We start from the raw sequence: 26,736 nt of genomic DNA, 5'->3' as shown, positions 1-26,736 counted from the left end.
AGGAAAAAAAGGAGTGGGGGCCGGGACAGGAGGGGTATCTCAGGCAGGGCAATGGAAAGCTTCCAGAAGAGCGCCCGTGGCCAGGACCATCCTGGCTGACCTGCAGGCACCAAGTTGGCCTGCGTGCTGTCGCTGGTGTGGCTCCACGGCCCTTCCTCTAGGCTTTCAAGCCCTTGTACATATTCAGGTGTTTCACCTGGGAAGGGTGGGAACAGTTCAGCAGCAGCTGGCCTGGGGCTCAGCTCACGTTTACTCACAGAGACCTCGGCACGGTCCCCCAGCTTTGCAATAAGGACGCTCCTTGCGTGGGCGGGTGGGGCTGCTGGCTGTATGGGAGATGATTCCCCACCTCTGACCAATTTCAGAATTGTTTACCACTGGAACAAGTGCCTTGGTAGTGTTTTCCTCTGTATAACTGTTAGGTTCAGTTTTTTTTTTTTTTTTTGGTACAAGTTAGATTTTATTCCTCTTTTATGTATTTATGGATATAAGCATGGAAATAATTCATTCTTATAAATACATCAGTGTGAATGGAAGAACTTTTTTTTCTGTATTATTTTTACATTTTATTTTTAAAAAATTTGAAATTTAATTTTATTTATTTTTTTATACAGTAGGTTATTATTAGTTATCTATTTTATGCATAAACATGTATACAGGCCAATCCCAATCTCCCAAATCATCCCACCACCACCACCCCATGGCTTCCCCCACTTTGTGTCCATACGTTTGTTCTCTACCTCTGTGTCTCTATTTCTGCCCTGCAAACCAGTTCATCTGTACCATTTTTCTAGGTTCCACATATAGGCATTAATATACAATATTTTTTTTTCTCTTTCTGACTTACTTCACTCTGCATGACAGTCTCTAGATCCATCAACTTCTCTACAAATGACCCAGTTTCATTCCTTTTTATGGCTGAGTAATATTCCATTTTATATATGTACCACATCTTTATCCATTCGTCTGTCTGTGGGCATTTAGGTTGCTTCCATTACCTGGCTATTGTAAATAGTGCTGCAATGAACATTGTGGTGAATGTGTCTTTGTGATTTATGGTTTTCTCTGGGTATATGCCCAGAAGTGGGATTGCTGGATCCTATGGTAATTCTCTTTTTCGTTTTTTAAAGGAACCTCCATACTGTTCTCCATAGAGCCTGTATCAATTTACATTCCCACCAATAGCGGAAGAGGGTTCCTTTTGTCCACACCCTCCCCAGAATTGGTTGTTTGTAGATTATCTAATGATGCCGATTCTAACAGGTGTGAGGTCTTACCTCATTGTAGTTTTGATTTGCATTTCTCTAATAATTAGTGACGTTGAGCAGCTTTTCATGTGCGTCTTGGCCATCTCTGTGTCTTCTTTGAAGAAACGTCTCTTTAGATCTTCTGCCCATTTTTGTATTGGGTTGTTTGTTTTATTAATATTAAGCTGCATGAGCTGTTTATATATATTGGAGATTAAACCTTTGTCCATTGATTCGTTTGTGAACGTTTTCGCCCATTCTGAGGGTTGCCTTTTTCCATTCCCGTTTTTTTAACAAAGAAAGAAAGAAAGCAAAAGAAGCAGAACACTAATGTGCGTGAAATATGCCTCTTGAAGCTGTCGTTTTGAAATATGGACGTCTTTTGAATTTTTTGGTCGATATATGACCCCAGGATTTGTTTTCAGGGCAGGTGTCATTTACAGGCCTGTAATGATTTGGAATATCCACTGACCATTAGCGCTGGGATTAAAGCTGCAGTTGTGTGAAACGGCCACAAGGTGGCAGCAGTTCTCCCTTACCAAATCTGGTTACTAGGGCAGCAGAGCCTCAATGGAAGTCGCGTTCTAGATTGGAATGTAGAACGGAATGTGCCAGGAGAAAGCCCCTCAAGTTTGTCTCACTACTTCTTGTTCGTGTTTTTAATTTAATTTTTTATTTTTTATTACAGCAAGTTTGAGTACAACGTTTAGCTTGTTGTTGGTGTGCAAGAGGTGGTTCTTTTACACATATACATATGTCTGTTCTTCCTGGGAACCTTTTCCCATGTACGTTATGACAGAATGTTGAGTAGTCTTCTCTTGGTACTCCGTAGGTCTTTGGTGATTATATACGTCTACTGTGTTTGTATATGTCTGTTAACCCCAATATCGTAATGAATTCAATCCTCACACCTTTCCTTTGGTGAACCATAAGTTTGTTTAATGAATCTGTGATTGCCCTTCTCCGTGGAAATATCTGCCCTGGTATCAATTTATAGGTAACACCTATAAGTGATATGATATGATATGTGTCTTTCTCTTTCTGACTTACTCCAAGTCACGTGATTACCTGTAGACTCATCTACGGTGCTGCAAATGGCATTGTGTCCTTTTTTTCCTTGGCGAATATTCTCTCTTAGCGAGGTCCATTTTCTGCAATGTGATTCCCTGAGGGCTGAGGATTAGCTGACCTGGGCAGCCTGACCCTGCCGGCAAGCCCTCCCCAGGTGTGCCTGTGTTGAGGTCAATATAAACAGCACTCCAGGCAGCAATAGCCCCTACAGCTGTGCCTGACTCCATATTCTCTGCACCATCAGCAGTCTCGGGGCTGTGCTGGTGGGAGGGTGTGAGGGTCCACGGCTTTGTGGTTGGTCCGGTGTGAGTGGGGCTCTGCTGGATTTTCGGCAGGAGTTGCCAGGCTGCCACCTGTAAAGAAGAGGATATGTCACCCATAACTTCCACTGGAATATCTTTCCGGGCTGAGGTGAGGAAGGAAAAAAAGGAGTGGGGGCCAGGACAGGAGGGGTATCTCAGGCAGGGCAATGGAAAGCTTCCAGAAGAGCGCCCGTGGCCAGGACCATCCTGGCTGACCTGCAGGCACCAAGTTGGCCTGCGTGCTGTCGCTGGTGTGGCTCCACGGCCCTTCCTCTAGGCTTTCAAGCCCTTGTACATATTCAGGTGTTTCACCTGGGAAGGGTGGGAACAGTTCAGCAGCAGCTGGCCTGGGGCTCAGGTCACGTTTACTCACAGAGGCCTCGGCACGGTCCCCCAGCTTTGCAATAAGGACGCTCCTTGCGTGGGCGGGCGGGGCTGCTGGCTGTATGGGAGATGATTCCCCACCTCTGACCAATTTCAGAATTGTTTACCACTGGAGCAAGTGCCTTGGTAGTGTTTTCCTCTGTATAACTGTTAGGTTCAGTTTTTTTTTTTTCTTTTTTGGTTCAAGTTAGAATTTATTCCTGTTTTATGTATTTATGGATATAAGCATGGAAATAATTCATTCTTATAAATACATCAGTGTGAATGGAAGAACTTTTTTTCTGTTTTATTTTTACATTTTATTTTTTAAAAATTTGAAATTTAATTTTATTTATTTTTTTATACAGTAGGTTATTTTTAGTTATCTATTTTATGCATAAACATGTATACAGGCCAATCCCAATCTCCCAACTCATCCCACCACCACCACCCCATGTCTTCCCCCACTTTGTGTCCATACGTTTGTTCTCTACCTCTGTGTCTCTATTTCTGCCCTGCAAACCAGTTCATCTGTACCATTTTTCTAGGTTCCACATATAGGCATTAATATACAATATTTGTTTTTCTCTTTCTGACTTACTTCACTCTGCATGACAGTCTCTAGATCCATCAACTTCTCTACAAATGACCGTTTCATTCCTTTTTATGGCTGAGTAATATTCCATTTTATATATGTACCACATCTTTATCCATTCGTCTGTCTGTGGGCATTTAGGTTGCTTCCATTACCTGGCTATTGTAAATAGTGCTGCAATGAACATTGTGGTGAATGTGTCTTTGTGATTTATGGTTTTCTCTGGGTGTATGCCCAGAAGCGGTATTGCTGGATCCTATGGTAATTCTCTTTTTAGTTTTTTAAAGGAACCTCCATACTGTTCTCCATAGTGACTGTATCAATTTACATTCCCACCAATAGCGGAAGAGGGTTCCTTTTGTCCACACCCTCCCCAGAATTTGTTGTTTGTAGATTATCTGATGATGCCGATTCTAACAGGTGTGAGGTCTTACCTCATTGTAGTTTTGATTTGCATTTCTCTAATAATTAGTGACGTTGAGCAGCTTTTCATGTGCGTCTTGGCCATCTCTGTGTCTTCTTTGAAGAAACGTCTCTTTAGATCTTCTGCCCATTTTTGTATTGGGTTGTTTGTTTTATTAATATTAAGCTGCATGAGCTGTTTATATATATTGGAGATTAAACCTTTGTCCATTGATTCGTTTGTGAACTTTTTCGCCCATTCTGAGGGTTGCCTTTTTCCATTCCCGTTTTTTTAACAAAGAAAGAAAGAAAGCAAAAGAAGCAGAACACTAATGTGCGTGAAATATGCCTCTTGAAACTGTCGTTTTGAAATATGGACGTCTTTTGAATTTTTTGGTCGATATATGACCCCAGGATTTGTTTTCAGGGCAGGTGTCATTACAGGCCTGTAATGATTTGGAATATGCACTGACCATTAGCGCTGGGATTAAAGCTGCTGTTGTGTGAAACGGCCACAAGGTGGCAGCAGTTCTCCCTTACCAAATCTGGTTACTAGGGCAGCAGAGCCTCAATGGAAGTCGCGTTCTAGATTGGAATGTAGAACGGAATGTGCCAGGAGAAAACCCCTCAAGTTTGTCTCACTACTTCTTGTTCGTGTTTTTAATTTAATTTTTTAGTTTTTATTACAGCAAGTTTGAGTACAACGTTTAGCTTGTTGTAGGTGTGCAAGAGGTGGTTCTTTTACACATATACATATGTCTGTTCTCCCTGGGATCCTTTTCCCATGTACGTTATGACAGAATGTTGAGTAGTCTTCTCTTGGTACTCCGTAGGTCTTTGGTGATTATATACGTCTACAGTGTTTGTATATGTCTGTTAACCCCAATATCGTAATGAATTCAATCCTCACACCTTTCCTTTGGTGAACCATAAGTTTGTTTAATGAATCTGTGATTGCCCTTCTCCGTGGAAATATCTGCCCTGGTATCAATTTATAGGTAACACCTATAAGTGATATGATATGATATGTGTCTTTCACTTTCTGACTTACTCCAAGTCACGTGATTACCTCTAGACTCATCTACGGTGCTGCAACTGGCATTGTGTCCTTTTTTTCTTTGGCCAATATTGTCTCTTAGCGAGGTCCATTTTCTGCAATGTGATTCCCTGAGGGCTGAGGATTAGCTGACCTGGGCAGCCTGACCCTGCCGGCAAGCCCTCCCCAGGTGTGCCTGGGTTGAGGTCAATATAAACAGCACTCCAGGCAGCAATAGCCCCTGCAGCTGTGCCTGACTCCATATTCTCTGCACCATCAGCATTCTCGGGGCTGTGCTGGTGGGAGGGTGTGAGGGTTCACGGCTTTGTTGGTGGCCCGGTGGGAGTGGGACTCTGCTGGATTTTCGGCAGGAGTTGCCAGGCTGCCACCTGTAAACAAGAGGATGTGTCACCCATAACTTCCACTGGAATATCTCTCCGGGCTGAGGTGTGGAAGGAAAAAAAGGAGTGGGGGCCGGGACAGGAGGGGTATCTCAGGCAGGGCAATGGAAAGCTTCCAGAAGAGCGCCCGTGGCCAGGACCATCCTGGCTGACCTGCAGGCACCAAGTTGGCCTGCGTGCTGTCGCTGGTGTGGCTCCACGGCCCTTCCTCTAGGCTTTCAAGCCCTTGTACATATTCAGGTGTTTCACCTGGGAAGGGTGGGAACAGTTCAGCAGCAGCTGGCCTGGGGCTCAGCTCACGTTTACTCACAGAGACCTCGGCACGGTCCCCCAGCTTTGCAATAAGGACGCTCCTTGCGTGGGCGGGTGGGGCTGCTGGCTGTATGGGAGATGATTCCCCACCTCTGACCAATTTCAGAATTGTTTACCACTGGAACAAGTGCCTTGGTAGTGTTTTCCTCTGTATAACTGTTAGGTTCAGTTTTTTTTTTTTTTTTTGGTACAAGTTAGATTTTATTCCTCTTTTATGTATTTATGGATATAAGCATGGAAATAATTCATTCTTATAAATACATCAGTGTGAATGGAAGAACTTTTTTTTCTGTATTATTTTTACATTTTATTTTTAAAAAATTTGAAATTTAATTTTATTTATTTTTTTATACAGTAGGTTATTATTAGTTATCTATTTTATGCATAAACATGTATACAGGCCAATCCCAATCTCCCAACTCATCCCACCACCACCACCCCATGGCTTCCCCCACTTTGTGTCCATACGTTTGTTCTCTACCTCTGTGTCTCTATTTCTGCCCTGCAAACCAGTTCATCTGTACCATTTTTCTAGGTTCCACATATAGGCATTAATATACAATATTTGTTTTTCTCTTTCTGACTTACTTCACTCTGCATGACAGTCTCTAGATCCATCAACTTCTCTACAAATGACCCAGTTTCATTCCTTTTTATGGCTGAGTAATATTCCATTTTATATATGTACCACATCTTTATCCATTCGTCTGTCTGTGGGCATTTAGGTTGCTTCCATTACCTGGCTATTGTAAATAGTGCTGCAATGAACATTGTGGTGAATGTGTCTTTGTGATTTATGGTTTTCTCTGGGTATATGCCCAGAAGTGGGATTGCTGGATCCTATGGTAATTCTCTTTTTCGTTTTTTAAAGGAACCTCCATACTGTTCTCCATAGTGACTGTATCAATTTACATTCCCACCAATAGCGGAAGAGGGTTCCTTTTGTCCACACCCTCCCCAGAATTTGTTGTTTGTAGATTATCTGATGATGCCGATTCTAACAGGTGTGAGGTCTTACCTCATTGTAGTTTTGATTTGCATTTCTCTAATAATAAGTGATGTTGAGCAGCTTTTCATGTGCGTCTTGGCCATCTCTGTGTCTTCTTTGAAGAAACGTCTCTTTAGATCTTCTGCCCATTTTTGTATTGGGTTGTTTGTTTTATTAATATTAAGCTGCATGAGCTGTTTATATATATTGGAGATTAAACCTTTGTCCATTGATTCGTTTGTGAACGTTTTCGCCCATTGTGAGGGTTGCCTTTTTCCATTCCCGTTTTTTTAACAAAGAAAGAAAGAAAGCAAAAGAAGCAGAACACTAATGTGCGTGAAATATGCCTCTTGAAACTGTCGTTTTGAAATATGGACGTCTTTTGAATTTTTTGGTCGATATATGACCCCAGGATTTCTTTTCAGGGCAGGTGTCATTTACAGGCCTGTAATGATTTGGAATATCCACTGACCATTAGCGCTGGGATTAAAGCTGCTGTTGTGTGAAACGGCCACAAGGTGGCAGCAGTTCTCCCTTACCAAATCTGGTTACTAAGGCAGCAGAGCCTCAATGGAAGTCGCGTTCTAGATTGGAATGTAGAACGGAATGTGCCAGGAGAAAGCCCCTCAAGTTTGTCTCACTACTTCTTGTTCGTGTTTTTAATTTAATTTTTTATTTTTTATTACAGCAAGTTTGAGTACAACGTTTAGCTTGTTGTAGGTGTGCAAGACGTGGTTCTTTTACACATATACATATGTCTGTTCTCCCTGGGATCCTTTTCCCATGTACGTTATGACAGAATGTTTAGTAGTCTTCTCTTGGTACTCCGTAGGTCTTTGGTGATTATATACGTCTACTGTGTTTGTATATGTCTGTTAACCCCAATATCGTAATGAATTCAATCCTCACACCTTTCCTTTGGTGAACCATAAGTTTGTTTAATGAATCTGTGATTGCCCTTCTCCGTGGAAATATCTGCCCTGGTATCAATTTATAGGTAACACCTATAAGTGATATGATATGATATGTGTCTTTCACTTTCTGACTTACTCCAAGTCACGTGATTACCTCTAGACTCATCTACGGTGCTGCAAATGGCATTGTGTCCTTTTTTTCCTTGGCCAATATTCTGTCTTAGCGAGGTCCATTTTCTGCAATGTGATTCCCTGAGGGCTGAGGATTAGCTGACCTGGCCAGCCTGACCCTGCCGGCAAGCCCTCCCCAGGTGTGCCTAGGTTGAGGTCAATATACACAGCACTCCAGGCAGCAATAGCCCCTGCAGCTGTGCCTGACTCCATATTCTCTGCACCATCAGCAGTCTCGGGGCTGTGCTGGTGGGAGGGTGTGAGGGTCCACGGCTTTATGGTTGGTCCGGTGTGAGTGGGGCACTGCTGGATTTTCGGCAGGAGTTTCCAGGCTGCCACCTGTAAAGAAGAGGATGTGTCACCCATAACTTCCACTGGAATATCTTTCCGGGCTGAGGTGAGGAAGGAAAAAAGGAGTGGGGGCCAGGACAGGAGGGGAATCTCAGGCAGGGCTATGGAAAGCTTCCAGAAGAGCGCCCGTGGCCAGGACCATCCTGGCTGACCTGCAGGCACCAAGTTGGCCTGCGTGCTGTCGCTGGTGTGGGTCCACGGCCCTTCCTCTAGGCTTTCAAGCCCTTGTACATATTCAGGTGTTTCACCTGGGAATGTGGGAACAGTTCAGCAGCAGCTGGCCTGGGGCTCAGGTCACGTTTACTCACAGAGGCCTCGGCACGGTCCCCCAGCTTTGCAATAAGGACGCTCCTTGCGTGGGCGGGCGGGGCTGCTGGCTGTATGGGAGATGATTCCCCACCTCTGACCAATTTCAGAATTGTTTACCACTGGAGCAAGTGCCTTGGTAGTGTTTTCCTCTGTATAACTGTTAGGTTCAGTTTTTTTTTTTTCTTTTTTGGTTCAAGTTAGATTTTATTCCTCTTTTATGTATTTATGGATATAAGCATGGAAATAATTCACTCTTATAAATACATCAGTGTGAATGGAAGAACTTTTTTTCTGTTTTATTTTTACATTTTATTTTTAAAAAATTTGAAAATTAATTTATTTATATTTTTATACAGTAGGTTATTATTAGTTATCTATTTTATGCATAAACATGTATACAGGTCAATCCCAATCTCCCAACTCATCCCACCACCACCACCCCATGGCTTCCCCCACTTTGTGTCCATACGTTTGTTCTCTACCTCTGTGTCTGTATTTCTGCCCTGCAAACCAGTTCATCTGTACCATTTTTCTAGGTTCCACATATAGGCATTAATATACAATATTTGTTTTTCTCTTTCTGACTTACTTCACTCTGCATGACAGTCTCTAGATCCATCAACTTCTCTACAAATGACCGTTTCATTCCTTTTTATGGCTGAGTAATATTCCATTTTATATATGTACCACATCTTTATCCATTCGTCTGTCTGTGGGCATTTAGGTTGCTTCCATTACCTGGCTATTGTAAATAGTGCTGCAATGAACATTGTGGTGAATGTGTCTTTGTGATTTATGGTTTTCTCTGGGTATATGCCCAGAAGTGGGATTGCTGGATCCTATGGTAATTCTCTTTTTAGTTTTTTAAAGGAACCTCCATACTGTTCTCCATAGTGACTGTATCAATTTACATTCCCACCAATAGCGGAAGAGGGTTCCTTTTGTCCACACCCTCCCCAGAATTTGGTGTTTGTAGATTATCTGATGATGCCGATTCTAACAGGTGTGAGGTCTTACCTCATTGTAGTTTTGATTTGCATTTCTCTAATAATTAGTGATGTTGAGCAGCTTTTCATGTGCGTCTTGGCCATCTCTGTGTCTTCTTTGAAGAAACGTCTCTTTAGATCTTCTGCCCATTTTTGTATTGGGTTGTTTGTTTTATTAATATTAAGCTGCATGAGCTGTTTATATATATTGGAGATTAAACCTGTGTCCATTGATTCGTTTGTGAACGTTTTCGCCCATTCTGAGGGTTGCCTTTTTCCATTCCCGTTTTTTTTAACAAAGAAAGAAAGAAAGCAAAAGAAGCAGAACACTAATGTGCGTGAAATATGCCTCTTGAAACTGCCGTTTTGAAATATGGACGTCTTTTGAATTTTTTGGTCGATATATGACCCCAGGATTTCTTTTCAGGGCAGGTGTCATTTACAAGCCTGTAATGATTTTGAATATCCACTGACCATTAGCGCTGGGATTAAAGCTGCTGTTGTGTGAAACGGCCACTAGGTGGCAGCAGTTCTCCCTTACCAAATCTGGTTACTAGGGCAGCAGAGCCTCAATGGAAGTCGCGTTCTAGTTTGGAATGTAGAACGGAATGTGCCAGGAGAAAGCCCCTCAAGTTTGTCTCACTACTTCTTGTTCATGTTTTTAATTTAACATTTTTATTTTTTATTACAGCAAGTTTGAGTACAACGTTTAGCTTGTTGTAGGTGTGCAAGAGGTGGTTCTTTTACACATATACATATGTCTCTTCTTCCTGGAATCCTTTTCCCATGTACGTTATGACAGAATGTTGAGTAGTCTTCTGTTGGTACTCCGTAGGTCTTTGGTGATTATATACATCTACTGTATTTGTATATGTCTGTTAACCCCAATATCGTAATGAATTCAATCCTCACACCTTTCCTTTGGTGAACCATAAGTTTGTTTAATGAATCTGTGATTGCCCTTCTCCGTGGAAATATCTGCCCTGGTATCAATTTATAGGTAACACCTATAAGGGATATGACATGATATGTGTCTTTCACTTTCTGACTTACTCCAAGTCACGTGATTACCTCGAGACTCATCTACGGTGCTGCAAATGGCATTGTGTCCTTTTTTTCCTTGGCGAATATTCTCTCTTAGCGAGGTCCATTCTCTGCAATGTGATTCCCTGAGGGCTGAGGATTAGCTGACCTGGGCAGCCTGACCCTGCCGGCAAGCCCACCCCAGTTGTGCCTTGGTTGAGGTCAATATAAACAGCACTCCAGGCAGCAATAGCCCCTGCAGCTGTGCCTGACTCCATATTTTCTGCACCATCAGCAGTCTCGGGGCTGTGCTGGTGGGAGGGTGTGAGGGTCCACGGCTTTGTGGGTGGCCCGGTGTGTGTGGGGCTCTGCTGGATATTTGGCAGGAGTTGCCAGGCTGCCACCTGTAAAGAAGAGGATGTGTCACCCATAACTTCCACTGGAATATCTCTCCGGGCTGAGGTGAGGAAGGAAAGAAAGGAGTGGGGGCCGGGACAGGAGGGGTATCTCAGGCAGGGCAATGGAAAGCTTCCAGAAGAGCGCCCGTGGCCAGGACCATCCTGGCTGACCTGCAGGCACCAAGTTGTTCTGCGTGCTGTCGCTGGTGTGCCTCCACGGCCCTTCCTCTAGGCTTTCAAGCCCTTGTACATATTCAGGTGTTTCATCTGGGAAGGGTGGGAACAGTTCAGCAGCAGCTGGCCTGGGGCTCAGCTCACGTTTACTCACAGAGGCCTCGGCACGGTCCCCCAGCTTTGCAATAAGGACGCTCCTTGCGTGGGCGGGCGGGGCTGCTGGCTGTATGGGAGATGATTCCCCTCCTCTGACCAATTTCAGAATTGTTTACCACTGGAGCAAGTGCCTTGGTAGTGTTTTCCTCTGTATAACTGTTAGGTTCAGTTTTTTTTCTTTTTTGGTTGAAGTTAGATTTTATTCCTCTTTTATGTATTTATGGATATAAGCATGGAAATAATTCATTCTTATAAATACATCAGTGTGAATGGAAGAACATTTTTTTCTGTTTTATTTTTACATTTTATTTTTAAAAATTTTGAAATTTAATTTTATTTATTTTTTTTATACAGTAGGTTATTATTAGTTATCTATTTTATGCATAAACATGTATACAGGTCAATCCCAATCTCCCAACTCATCCCACCACCACCACCCCATGGCTTCCCCCACTTTGTGTCCATACGTTTGTTCTCTACCTCTGTGTCTCTATTTCTGCCCTGCAAACCAGTTCATCTGTACCATTTTTCTAGGTTCCACATATAGGCATTAATATACAATATTTGTTTTTCTCTTTCTGACTTACTTCACTCTGCATGACAGTCTCTAGATCCATCAACTTCTCTACAAATGACCCAGTTTCATTCCTTTTTATGGCTGAGTAATATTCCATTTTATATATGTACCACATCTTTATCCATTCGTCTGTCTGTGGCCATTTAGGTTGCTTCCATTACCTGGCTATTGTAAATAGTGCTGCAATGAACATTGTGGTGAATGTGTCTTTGTGATTTATGGTTTTCTCTGGGTATATGCCCAGAAGTGGGATTGCTGGATCCTATGGTAATTCTCTTTTTCGTTTTTTAAAGGAACCTCCATACTGTTCTCCATAGTGACTGTATCAATTTACATTCCCACCAATAGCGGAAGAGGGTTCCTTTTGTCCACACCCTCCCCAGAATTGGTTGTTTGTAGATTATCTAATGATGCCGATTCTAACAGGTGTGAGGTCTTACCTCATTGTAGTTTTGATTTGCATTTCTCTAATAATTAGTGATGTTGAGCAGCTTTTCATGTGCGTCTTGGCCATCTCTGTGTCTTCTTTGAAGAAACGTCTCTTTAGATCTTCTGCCCATTTTTGTATTGGGTTGTTTGTTTTATTAATATTAAGCTGCATGAGCTGTTTATATATATTGGAGATTAAACCTTTGTCCATTGATTCGTTTGTGAACGTTTTCGCCCATTCTGAGGGTTGCCTTTTTCCATTCCCGTTTTTTTAACAAAGAAAGAAAGAAAGCAAAAGAAGCAGAACACTAATGTGCGTGAAATATGCCTCTTGAAGCTGTCGTTTTGAAATATGGACGTCTTTTGAATTTTTTGGTCGATATATGACCCCAGGATTTGTTTTCAGGGCAGGTGTCATTTACAGGCCTGTAATGATTTGGAATATCCACTGACCATTAGCGCTGGGATTAAAGCTGCTGTTGTGTGAAACGGCCACAAGGTGGCAGCAGTTCTCCCTTACCAAATCTGGTTACTAGGGCAGCAGAGCCTCAATGGAAGTCGCGTTCTAGATTGGAATGTAGAACGGAATGTGCCAGGAGAAAGCCCCTCAAGTTTGTCTCACTACTTCTTGTTCGTGTTTTTAATTTAATTTTTTATTTTTTATTACAGCAAGTTTGAGTACAACGTTTAGCTTGTTGTTGGTGTGCAAGAGGTGGTTCTTTTACACATATACATATGTCTCTTCTTCCTGGGAACCTTTTCCCATGTACGTTATGACAGAATGTTGAGTAGTCTTCTCTTGGTACTCCGTAGGTCTTTGGTGATTATATACGTCTACTGTGTTTGTATATGTCTGTTAACCCCAATATCGTAATGAATTCAATCCTCACACCTTTCCTTTGGTGAACCATAAGTTTGTTTAATGAATCTGTGATTGCCCTTCTCCGTGGAAATATCTGCCCTGGTATCAATTTATAGGTAACACCTATAAGTGATATGATATGATATGTGTCTTTCTCTTTCTGACTTACTCCAAGTCACGTGATTACCTGTAGACTCATCTACGGTGCTGCAAATGGCATTGTGTCCTTTTTTTCCTTGGCGAATATTCTCTCTTAGCGAGGTCCATTTTCTGCAATGTGATTCCCTGAGGGCTGAGGATTAGCTGACCTGGCCAGCCTGACCCTGCCGGCAAGCCCTGCCCAGGTGTGCCTGGGTTGAGGTCAATATAAACAGCACTCCAGGCAGCAATAGCCCCTGCAGCTGTGCCTGACTCCATATTCTCTGCACCATCAGCAGTCTCGGGGCTGTGCTGGTGGGAGGGTGTGAGGGTCCAAGGCTTTGTGGTTGGTCCGGTGTGAGTGGGGCTCTGCTGGATTTTCGGCAGGAGTTGCCAGGCTGCCACCTGTAAAGAAGAGGATATGTCACCCATAACTTCCACTGGAATATCTTTCCGGGCTGAGGTGAGGAAGGAAAAAAAGGAGTGGGGGCCAGGACAGGAGGGGTATCTCAGGCAGGGCAATGGAAAGCTTCCAGAAGAGCGCCCGTGGCCAGGACCATCCTGGCTGACCTGCAGGCACCAAGTTGGCCTGCGTGCTGTCGCTGGTGTGGCTCCACGGCCCTTCCTCTAGGCTTTCAAGCCCTTGTACATATTCAGGTGTTTCACCTGGGAAGGGTGGGAACAGTTCAGCAGCAGCTGGCCTGGGGCTCAGCTCACGTTTACTCACAGAGGCCTCGGCACGGTCCCCCAGCTTTGCAATAAGGACGCTCCTTGCGTGGGCGGGCGGGGCTGCTGGCTGTATGGGAGATGATTCCCCACCTCTGACCAATTTCAGAATTGTTTACCACTGGAGCAAGTGCCTTGGTAGTGTTTTATCTGTATAACTGTTAGGTTCAGTTTTTTTTTTTTCTTTTTTGGTTCAAGTTAGAATTTATTCCTGTTTTATGTATTTATGGATATAAGCATGGAAATAATTCATTCTTATAAATACATCAGTGTGAATGGAAGAACTTTTTTTCTGTTTTATTTTTACATTTTATTTTTAAAAAATTTGAAATTTAATTTTATTTTTATTTTTATACAGTAGGTTATTATTAGTTATCTATTTTATGCATAAACATGTATACAGGTCAATCCCAATCTCCCAACTCATCCCACCACCACCACCCCATGGCTTCCCCCACTTTGTGTCCATACGTTTGTTCTCTACCTCTGTGTCTCTATTTCTGCCCTGCAAACCAGTTCATCTGTACCATTTTTCTAGGTTCCACATATAGGCATTAATATACAATATTTGTTTTTCTCTTTCTGACTTACTTCACTCTGCATGACAGTCTCTAGATCCATCAACTTCTCTACAAATGACCGTTTCATTCCTTTTTATGGCTGAGTAATATTCCATTTTATATATGTACCACCTCTTTATCCATTCGTCTGTCTGTGGCCATTTAGGTTGCTTCCATTACCTGGCTATTGTAAATAGTGCTGCAATGAACATTGTGGTGAATGTGTCTTTGTGATTTATGGATTTCTCTGGGTATATGCCCCGAAGTGGGATTGCTGGATCCTATGGTAATTCTCTTTTTAGTTTTTTAAAGGAACCTCCATACTGTTCTCCATAGTGACTGTATCAATTTACATTCCCACCAATAGCGGAAGAGGGTTCCTTTTGTCCACACCCTCCCCAGAATTTGTTGTTTGTAGATTATCTGATGATGCCGATTCTAACAGGTGTGAGGTCTTACCTCATTGTAGTTTTGATTTCCATTTCTCTAATAATTAGTGATGTTGAGCAGCTTTTCATGTGCGTATTGGCCATCTCTGTGTCTTCTTTGAAGAAACGTCTCTTTAGATCTTCTGCCCATTTTTGTATTGGGTTGTTTGTTTTATTAATATTAAGCTGCATGAGCTGTTTATATATATTGGAGATTAAACCTTTGTCCATTGATTCGTTTGTGAACGTTTTCGCCCATTGTGAGGGTTGCCTTTTTCCATTCCCGTTTTTTTAACAAAGAAAGAAAGAAAGCAAAAGATGCAGAACACTAATGTGCATGAAATATGCCTCTTGAAACTGCCTTTTTGAAATATGGACGTCTTTTGAATTTTTTGGTCGATATATGACCCCAGGATTTCTTTTCAGGGCAGGTGTCATTTACAGGCCTGTAATGATTTTGAATATCCACTGACCATTAGCGCTGGGATTAAAGCTGCTGTTGTGTGAAACGGCCACAAGGTGGCAGCAGTTCTCCCTTACCAAATCTGGTTACTAGGGCAGCAGATCCTCAATGGAAGAAGTGTTCTAGATTGGAATGTAGAACGGAATGTGCCAGGAGAAAGTCCATCAACATTGTATCACTACTTCTTGTTCGTGTTTTTAATTTAATTTTTTAGTTTTTATTACAGCAAGTTTGAGTACAACGTTTAGCTTGTTGTAGGTGTGCAAGAGGTGGTTCTTTTACACATATACATATGTCTGTTCTTCCTGGAATCCTTTTCCCATGTACGTTATGACAGAATGTTGAGTAGTCTTCTCTTGGTACTCCGTAGGTCTTTGGTGATTATATACGTCTACTGTGTTTGTATATGTCTGTTAACCCCAATATCGTAATGAATTCAATCCTCACACCTTTCCTTTGGTGAACCATAAGTTTGTTTAATGAATCTGTGATTGCCCTTCTCCGTGGAAATATCTGCCCTGGTATCAATTTATAGGTAACACCTATAAGTGATATGACATGATATGTGTCTTTCACTTTCTGACTTACTCCAAGTCACGTGTTTACCTCTAGACTCATCTACGGTGCTGCAAATGGCATTGTGTCCTTTTTTTCTTTGGCGAATATTCTCTCTTAGCGAGGTCCATTTTCTGCAATGTGATTCCCTGAGGGCTGAGGATTAGCTGACCTGGGCAGCCTGACCCTGCCGGCAAGCCCTCCCCAGGTGTGCCTGGGTTGAGGTCAATATAAACAGCACTCCAGGCAGCAATAGCCCCTGCAGCTGTGCCTGACTCCATATTCTCTGCACCATCAGCAGTCTCGGGGCTGTGCTGGTGGGAGGGTGTGAGGGTCCACGGCTGTGTGGGTGGCCCGGTGTGAGTGGGGCTCTGCTGGATTTTCGGCAGGAGTTGCCAGGCTGCCACCTGTAAAGAAGAGGATGTGTCACCCATAACTTCCACTGGAATATCTCTCCGGGCTGAGGTGAGGAAGGAAAGAAAGGAGTGGGGGACGGGACAGGAGGGGTATCTCAGGCAGGGCAATGGAAAGCTTCCAGAAGAGCGCCCGTGGCCAGGACCATCCTGGCTGACCTGCAGGCACCAAGTTGGCCTGCATACTGTCGCTGGTGTGCCTCCACGGCCCTTCCTCTAGGCTTTCAAGCCCTAGTACATATTCAGGTGTTTCACCTGGGAAGGGTGGGAACAGTTCAGCAGCAGCTGGCCTGGGGCTCAGCTCACGTTTACTCACAGAGGCCTCGGCACGGTCCCCCAGCTTTGCAATAAGGACGCTCCTTGCGTGGGCGGGCGGGGCTGCTGGCTGTATGGGAGATGATTCCCCACCTCTGACCAATTTCAGAATTGTTTACCACTGGAGCAAGTGCCTTGGTAGTGTTTTATCTGTATAACTGTTAGGTTCAGTTTTTTTTTTTTCTTTTTTGGTTCAAGTTAGAATTTATTCCTCTTTTATGTATTTATGGATATAAGCATGGAAATAATTCATTCTTATAAATACATCAGTGTGAATGGAAGAACTTTTTTTCTGTTTTATTTTTACATTTTATTTTTAAAAAATTTGAAATTTAATTTTATTTATATTTTTATACAGTAGGTTATTATTAGTTATCTATTTTATGCATAAACATGTATACAGGTCAATCCCAATCTCCCAACTTATCCCACCCCCACCACCCCATGGCTTCCCCCACTTTGTGTCCATACGTTTGTTCTCTACCTCTGTGTCTCTATTTCTGCCCTGCAAACCAGTTCATCTGTACCATTTTTCTAGGTTCCACATATAGGCATTAATATACAATATTTGTTTTTCTCTTTCTGACTTACTTCACTCTGCATGACAGTCTCTAGATCCATCAACTTCTCTACAAATGACCGTTTCATTCCTTTTTATGGCTGAGTAATATTCCATTTTATATATGTACCACATCTTTATCCATTCGTCTGTCTGTGGCCATTTAGGTTGCTTCCATTACCTGGCTATTGTAAATAGTGCTGCAATGAACATTGTGGTGAATGTGTCTTTGTGATTTATGGTTTTCTCTGGGTATATGCCCAGAAGTGGGATTGCTGGATCCTATGGTAATTCTCTTTTTAGTTTTTTAAAGGAACCTCCATACTGTTCTCCATAGTGACTGTATCAATTTACATTCCCACCAATAGCGGAAGAGGGTTCCTTTTGTCCACACCCTCCCCAGAATTTGTTGTTTGTAGATTATCTGATGATGCCGATTCTAACAGGTGTGAGGTCTTACCTCATTGTAGTTTTGATTTGCATTTCTCTAATAATTAGTGATGTTGAGCAGCTTTTCATGTGCGTCTTGGCCATCTCTGTGTCTTCTTTGAAGAAACGTCTCTTTAGATCTTCTGCCCATTTTTGTATTGGGTTGTTTGTTTTATTAATATTAAGCTGCATGAGCTGTTTATATATATTGGAGATTAAACCTGTGTCCATTGATTCGTTTGTGAACGTTTTCGCCCATTCTGGGGGTTGCCTTTTTCCATTCCCGTTTTTTTTAACAAAGAAAGAAAGAAAGCAAAAGAAGCAGAACACTAATATGCGTGAAATATGCCTCTTGAAACTGCCGTTTTGAAATATGGACGTCTTTTGAATTTTTTGGTCGATATATGACCCCAGGATTTCTTTTCAGGGCAGGTGTCATTTACAAGCCTGTAATGATTTTGAATATCCACTGACCATTAGCGCTGGGATTAAAACTGCTGTTGTGTGAAACGGCCACAAGGTGGCAGCAGTTCTCCCTTACCAAATCTGGTTACTAGGGCAGCAGAGCCTCAATGGAAGTCGCGTTCTAGTTTGGAATGTAGAACGGAATGTGCCAGGAGAAAGCCCCTCAACTATGTCTCACTACTTCTTGTTCGTGTTTTTAATTTAACTTTTTTATTTTTTATTACAGCAAGTTTGAGTACAACGTTTAGCTTGTTGTAGGTGTGCAAGAGGTTGTTCTTTTACACATATACATATGTCTGTTCTTCCTGGAATCCTTTTCCCATGTACGTTATGACAGAATGTTGAGTAGTCTTCTCTTGGTACTCCGTAGGTCTTTGGTGATTATATACGTCTACTGTGTTTGTATATGTCTGTTAACCCCAATATCGTAATGAATTCAATCCTCACACCTTTCCTTTGGTGAACCATAAGTTTGTTTAATGAATCTGTGATTGCCCTTCTCCGTGGAAATATCTGCCCTGGTATCAATTTATAGGTAACACCTATAAGTGATATGACATGATATGTGTCTTTCACTTTCTGACTTACTCCAAGTCACGTGATTACCTCTAGACTCATCTACGGTGCTGCAACTGGCATTGTTTCCTTTTTTTCCTTGGCCAATATTCTCTCTTAGCGAGGTCCATTTTCTGCAATGTGATTCCCTGAGGGCTGAGGATTAGCTGACCTGGGCAGCCTGACCCTGCCGGCAAGCCCTCCCCAGGAGTGCCTGGGGTGAGGTCAATATAAACAGCACTCCAGGCAGCAATAGCCCCTGCAGCTGTGCCTGACTCCATATTCTCTGCACCATCAGCAGTCTCGGGACTGTGCTGGTGGGAGGGTGTGAGGGTCCACGGCTTTGTGGGTGGCCCAGTGTGAGTGGGGCTCTGCTGGATTTTTGGCAGGAGTTGCCAGGCTGCCACCTGTAAAGAAGAGGATGTGTCACCCATAACTTCCACTGGAATATCTCTCCGGGCTGAGGTGAGGAAGGAAAGAAAGGAGTGGGGGCCGGGACAGGAGGGGTATCTCAGGCAGGGCAATGGAAAGCTTCCAGAAGAGCGCCCGTGGCCAGGACCATCCTGGCTGACCTGCAGGCACCAAGTTGGCCTGCGTGCTGTCGCTGGTGTGCCTCCACGGCCCTTCCTCTAGGCTTTCAAGCCCTTGTACATATTCAGGTGTTTCACCTGGGAAGGGTGGGAACAGTTCAGCAGCATCTGGCCTGGGGCTCAGCTCACGTTTACTCACAGAGGCCTCGGCACGGTCCCCCAGCTTTGCAATAAGGACGCTCCTTGCGTGGGCGGGCGGGGCTGCTGGCTGTATGGGAGATGATTCCCCACCTCTGACCAATTTCAGAATTGTTTACCACTGGAGCAAGTGCCTTGGTAGTGTTTTCCTCTGCATAACTGTTAGGTTCAGTTTTTTTTCTTTTTTGGTTCAAGTTAGATTTTATTCCTCTTTTATGTATTTATGGATATAAGCATGGAAATAATTCATTCTTATAAATACATCAGTGTGAATGGAAGAACATTTTTTTCTGTTTTATTTTTACATTTTATTTTTAAAATTTTTGAAATTTAATTTTATTTATTTTTTTTATACAGTATGTTATTATTAGTTATCTATTTTATGCATAAACATATATACAGGTCAATCCCAATCTCCCAACTCATCCCACCACCACCACCCCATGGCTTCCCCCACTTTGTGTCCATACGTTTGTTCTCTACCTCTGTGTCTCTATTTCTGCCCTGCAAACCAGTTCATCTGTACCATTTTTCTAGGTTCCACATATAGGCATTAATATACAATATTTGTTTTTCTCTTTCTGACTTACTTCACTCTGCATGACAGTCTCTAGATCCATCAACTTCTCTACAAATGACCCAGTTTCATTCCTTTTTATGGCTGAGTAATATTCCATTTTATATATGTACCACATCTTTATCCATTCGTCTGTCTGTGGCCATTTAGGTTGCTTCCATTACCTGGCTATTGTAAATAGTGCTGCAGTGAACATTGTGGTGAATGTGTCTTTGTGATTTATGGTTTTCTCTGGGTATATGCCCAGAAGTGGGATTGCTGGATCCTATGGTAATTCTCTTTTTAGTTTTTTAAAGGAACCTCCATACTGTTCTCCATAGTGACTGTATCAATTTACATTCCCACCAATAGCGGAAGAGGGTTCCTTTTGTCCACACCCTCCCCAGAATTTGTTGTTTGTAGATTATCTGATGATGCCGATTCTAACAGGTGTGAGGTCTTACCTCATTGTAGTTTTGATTTGCATTTCTCTAATAATTAGTGATGTTGAGCAGCTTTTCATGTGCGTCTTGGCCATCTCTGTGTCTTCTTTGAAGAAACGTCTATTTAGATCTTCTGCCCATTTTTGTATTGGGTTGTTTGTTTTATTAATATTAAGCTGCATGAGCTGTTTATATATATTGGAGATTAAACCTTTGTCCATTGATTCGTTTGTGAACATTTTCGCCCATTGTGAGGGTTGCCTTTTTCCATTCCCGTTTTTTTAACAAAGAAAGAAAGAAAGCAAAAGAAGCAGAACACTAATGTGCGTGAAATATGCCTCTTGAAACTGTCGTTTTGAAATATGGACGTCTTTTGAATTTTTTGGTCGATATATGACCCCAGGATTTGTTTTCAGGGCAGGTGTCATTTACAGGCCTGTAATGATTTGGAATATCCACTGACCATTAGCGCTGGGATTAAAGCTGCTGTTGTGTGAAACGGCCACAAGGTGGCAGCAGTTCTCCCTTACCAAATCTGGTTACTAGAGCAGCAGAGCCTCAATGGAAGAAGCGTTCTAGATTGGAATGTAGAACGGAATGTGCCAGGAGAAAGCCCCTCAAGTTTGTCTCACTACTTCTTGTTCGTGTTTTTAATATAATTTTTTATTTTTTATTACAGCAAATTTGAGTACAACGTTTAGCTTGTTGTTGGTGTGCAAGAGGTGGTTCTTTTACACATATACATATGTCTGTTCTTCCTGGGAACCTTTTCCCATGTACGTTATGACAGAATGTTGAGTAGTCTTCTCTTGGTACTCCGTAGGTCTTTGGTGATTATATACGTCTACTGTGTTTGTATATGTCTGTTAACCCCAATATCGTAATGAATTCAATCCTCACACATTTCCTTTGGTGAACCATAAGTTTGTTTAATGAATCTGTGATTGCCCTTCTCCGTGGAAATATCTGCCCTGGTATCAATTTATAGGTAACACCTATAAGTGATATGACATGATATGTGTCTTTCACTTTCTGACTTACTCCAAGTCACGTGATTACCTGTAGACTCATCTACGGTGCTGCAAATGGCATTGTGTCCTTTTTTTCCTTGGCGAATATTCTCTCTTAGCGAGGTCCATTTTCTGCAATGTGTTTCCCTGAGGGCTGAGGATTAGCTGACCTGGGCAGCCTGACCCTGCCGGCAAGCCCTCCCCAGGAGTGCCTGGGTTGAGGTCAATATAAACAGCACTCCAGGCAGCAATAGCCCCTGCAGCTGTGCCTGACTCCATATTCTCTGCACCATCAGCAGTCTCGGGGCTGTGATGGTGGGAGGTTGTGAGGGTCCATGGCTTTGTGGGTGGCCCGGTGTGAGTGGGGCTCTGCTGGATTTTTGGCAGGAGTTGCCAGGCTGCCACCTGTAAAGAAGAGGATGTGTCACCCATAATTTCCACTGGAATATCTCTCCGGGCTGAGGTGAGGAAGGAAAGAAAGGAGTGGGGTCGGGACAGGAGGGTTATCTCAGGCAAGGCAATGGAAAGCTTCCAGAAAGCGCCCGTGGCCAGGACCATCCTGGCTGACCTGCAGGCACCAAGTTGGCCTGCGTGCTGTCGCTGGTGTGGCTCCACGGCCCTTCCTCTAGGCTTTCAAGCCTTTGTACATATTCAGGTGTTTCACCTGGGAAGGTTGGGAACAGTTCAGCAGCAGCTGGCCTGGGGCTCAGCTCACGTTTACTCACAGAGGCCTCGGCACGGTCTCCCAGCTTTGCAATAAGGACGCTCCTTGCGTGGGCGGGCGGGGCTGCTGGCTGTATGGGAGATGATTCCCCACCTCTGACCAATTTCAGAATTGTTTACCACTGGAGCAAGTGCCTTGGTAGTGTTTTCCTCTGCATAATATTAGGTTCAGTTTTTTTTCTTTTTTGGTTCAAGTTAGATTTTATTCCTCCTTTATGTATTTATGGATATAAGCATGGAAATAATTCATTCTTATAAATACATCAGTGTGAATGGAAGAACTTTTTTTTCTGTTTTATTTTTACATTTTATTTTTAAAATTTTTGAAATTTAATTTTATTTATTTTTTTTATACAGTAGGTTATTATTAGTTATCTATTTTATGCATAAACATGTATACAGGTCAATCCCAATCTCCCAACTCATCCCACCACCACTACCCCATGGCTTCCCCCACTTTGTGTCCATACGTTTGTTCTCTACCTCTGTGTCTCTATTTCTGCCCTGCAAACCAGTTCATCTGTACCATTTTTCTAGGTTCCACATATAGGCATTAATATACAATATATGTTTTTCTCTTTCTGACTTACTTCACTCTGCATGACAGTCTCTAGATGCATCAACTTCTCTACAAATGACCCAGTTTCATTCCTTTTTATGGCTAATATTCCATTTTATATATGTACCACATCTTTATCCATTCGTCTGTCTGTGGCCATTTAGGTTGCTTCCATTACCTGGCTATTGTAAATAGTGCTGCAATGAACATTGTGGTGAATGTGTCTTTGTGATTTATGGTTTTCTCTGGGTATATGCCCAGAAGTGGGATTGCTGGATCCTATGGTAATTCTCTTTTTAGTTTTTTAAAGGAACCTCCATACTGTTCTCCATAGTGACTGTATCAATTTACTTTCCCACCAATAGCGGAAGAGGATTCCTTTTGTCCACACCCTCCCCAGAATTTGTTGTTTGTAGATTATCTGATGATGCCGATTCTAACAGGTGTGAGGTCTTACCTCATTGTAGTTTTGATTTGCATTTCTCTAATAATTAGTGATGTTGAGCAGCTTTTCATGTGCGTCTTGGCCATCTCTGTGTCTTCTTTGAAGAAACGTCTATTTAGATCTTCTGCCCATTTTTGTATTGGGTTGTTTGTTTTATTAATATTAAGCTGCATGAGCTGTTTATATATATTGGAGATTAAACCTTTGTCCATTGATTCGTTTGTGAACGTTTTCGCCCATTCTGAGGGTTGCCTTTTTCCATTCCCGTTTTTTTAACAAAGAAAGAAAGAAAGCAAAAAAGCAGAACACTAATGTGCGTGAAATGTGCCTCTTGAAACTGTCGTTTTGAAATATGGACGTCTTTTGAATTTTTTGGTCGATATATGACCCCAGGATTTCTTTTCAGGGCAGGTGTCATTTACAGGCCTGTAATGATTTGGAATATGCACTGACCATTAGCGCTGGGATTAAATCTGCTGTTGTGTGAAACGGCCACAAGGTGGCAGCAGTTCTCCCTTACCAAATCTGGTTACTAGTGCAGCAGAGCCTCAATGGAAGAAGCCTTCTAGATTGGAATGTAGAACGGAATGTGCCAGGAGAAAGCCCCTCAAGTTTGTCTCACTACTTCTTGTTCGTGTTTTTAATTTAATTTTTTATTTTTTATTACAGCAAGTTTGAGTACAACGTTTAGCTTGTTGTTGGTGTGCAAGAGGTGGTTCTTTTACACATATACATATGTCTGTTCTTCCTGGGAACCTTTTCCCATGTACGTTATGACAGAATGTTGAGTAGTCTTCTCTTGGTACTCCGTAGGTCTTTGGTGATTATATACGTCTACTGTGTTTGTATATGTCTTTTAACCCCAATATCGTAATGAATTCAATACTCACACCTTTCCTTTGGTGAACCATAAGTTTGTTTAATGAATCTGTGATTGCCCTTCTCCGTGGAAATATCTGCCCTGGTATCAATTTATAGGTAACACCTATAAGTGATATGATATGATATGTGTCTTTCACTTTCTGACTTACTCCAAGTCACGTGATTACCTCTAGACTCATCTACGGTGCAGCAAATGGCATTGTGTCGTTTTTTTCCTTGGCCAATATTCTGTCTTAGCGAGGTCCATTTTCTGCAATGTGATTCCCTGAGGGCTGAGGATTAGCTGACCTGGCCAGCCTGACCCTGCCGGCAAGCCCTCCCCAGGAGTGCCTGGGTTGAGGTCAATATAAACAGCACTCCAGTCAGCAATAGCCCCTGCAGCTGTGCCTGACTCCATATTCTCTGCACCATCAGCAGTCTCTGGGCTGTGCTGGTGGGAGGGTGTGAGGGTCCACGGCTTTGTGGGTGGCCCGGTGTGAGTGGGGCTCTGCTGGATTTTCAGCAGGAGTTGCCAGGCTGCCACCTGTAAAGAAGAGGATGTGTCACCCATAACTTCCACTGGAATATCTTTCCGGGCTGAGGTGAGGAAGGAAAAAAAGGAGTGGGGTCCAGGACAGGAGGGGTATCTCAGGCAGGGCAATGGAAAGCTTCCAGAAGAGCGCCCGTGGCCAGGACCATCCTGGCTGACCTGCAGGCACCAAGTTGGCCTGCGTGCTGTCGCTGGTGTGCCTCCACGGCCCTTCCTCTAGGCTTTCAAGCCCTTGTACATATTCAGGTGTTTCACCTGGGAAGGGTGGGAACAGTTCAGCAGCAGCTGGCCTGGGGCTCAGCTCATGTTTACTCACAGAGGCCTCGGCACGGTCCCCCAGCTTTGCAATAAGGACGCTCCTTGCGTGGGCGGGCGGGGCTGCTGGCTGTATGGGAGATGATTCCCCACCTCTGACCAATTTCAGAATTGTTTACCACTGGAGCAAGTGCCTTGGTAGTGTTTTCCTCTGTATAACTGTTAGGTTCAGTTTTTTTTCTTTTTTGGTTCAAGTTAGATTTTATTCCTCTTTTATGTATTTATGGATATAAGCATGGAAATAATTCATTCTTATAAATACATCAGTGTGAATGGAAGAACTTTTTTTCTGTTTTATTTTTACATTCTATTTTTAAAATATTTTAAATTTAATTTTATTTATATTTTTATACAGTAGGTTATTATTATTTATCTATTTTATGCATAAACATGTATAAAGGTCAATCCCAATCTCCCAACTCATCCCACCACCACCACCCCATGGCTTCCCCCTCTTTGTGTCCATACGTTTGTTCTCTACCTCTGTGTCTCTATTTCTGCCCTGCAAACCAGTTCATCTGTACCATTTTTCTAGGTTCCACATATAGGCATTAATATACAATATTTGTTTTTCTTTTTCTGACTTACTTCACTCTGCATGACAGTCTCTAGATCCATCAACTTCTCTACAAATGACCGTTTCATTCCTTTTTATGGCTGAGTAATATTCCATTTTATATATGTACCACATCTTTATCCATTCGTCTGTCTGTGGCCATTTAGGTTGCTTCCATTACCTGGCTATTGTAAATAGTGCTGCAATGAACATTGTGGTGAATGTGTCTTTGTGATTTATGGTTTTCTCTGGGTATATGCCCAGAAGTGGGATTGCTGGATCCTATGGTAATTCTCTTTTTAGTTTTTTAAAGGAACCTCCATACTGTTCTCCATAGTGACTGTATCAATTTACATTCCCACCAATAGCGGAAGAGGGTTCCTTTTGTCCACACCCTCCCCAGAATTTGGTGTTTGTAGATTATCTGATGATGCCGATTCTAACAGGTGTGAGGTCTTACCTCATTGTAGTTTTGATTTGCATTTCTCTAATAATTAGTGATGTTGAGCAGCTTTTCATGTGCGTCTTGGCCATCTCTGTGTCTTCTTTGAAGAAACGTCTCTTTAGATCTTCTGCCCATTTTTGTATTGGGTTGTTTGTTTTATTAATATTAAGCTGCATGAGCTGTTTATATATATTGGAGATTAAACCTGTGTCCATTGATTCGTTTGTGAACGTTTTCGCCCATTCTGGGGGTTGCCTTTTTCCATTCCCGTTTTTTTTAACAAAGAAAGAAAGAAAGCAAAAGAAGCAGAACACTAATATGCGTGAAATATGCCTCTTGAAACTGCCGTTTTGAAATATGGACGTCTTTTGAATTTTTTGGTCGATATATGACCCCAGGATTTCTTTTCAGGGCAGGTGTCATTTACAAGCCTGTAATGATTTTGAATATCCACTGACCATTAGCGCTGGGATTAAAGCTGCTGTTGTGTGAAACGGCCACAAGGTGGCAGCAGTTCTCCCTTACCAAATCTGGTTACTAGGGCAGCAGAGCCTCAATGGAAGTCGCGTTCTAGTTTGGAATGTAGAACGGAATGTGCCAGGAGAAAGCCCCTCAACTATGTCTCACTACTTCTTGTTCGTGTTTTTAATTTAACTTTTTTATTTTTTATTACAGCAAGTTTGAGTACAACGTTTAGCTTGTTGTAGGTGTGCAAGAGGTTGTTCTTTTACACATATACATATGTCTGTTCTTCCTGGAATCCTTTTCCCATGTACGTTATGACAGAATGTTGAGTAGTCTTCTCTTGGTACTCCGTAGGTCTTTGGTGATTATATACGTCTACTGTGTTTGTATATGTCTGTTAACCCCAA

Source organism: Mesoplodon bidens, assembly GCF_964165515.1.
Source record: "Mesoplodon bidens genome assembly, chromosome: Y".
Lineage (NCBI taxonomy): Eukaryota > Metazoa > Chordata > Mammalia > Artiodactyla > Ziphiidae > Mesoplodon > Mesoplodon bidens.
Note: the sequence above shows the minus strand (reverse complement) of the source record.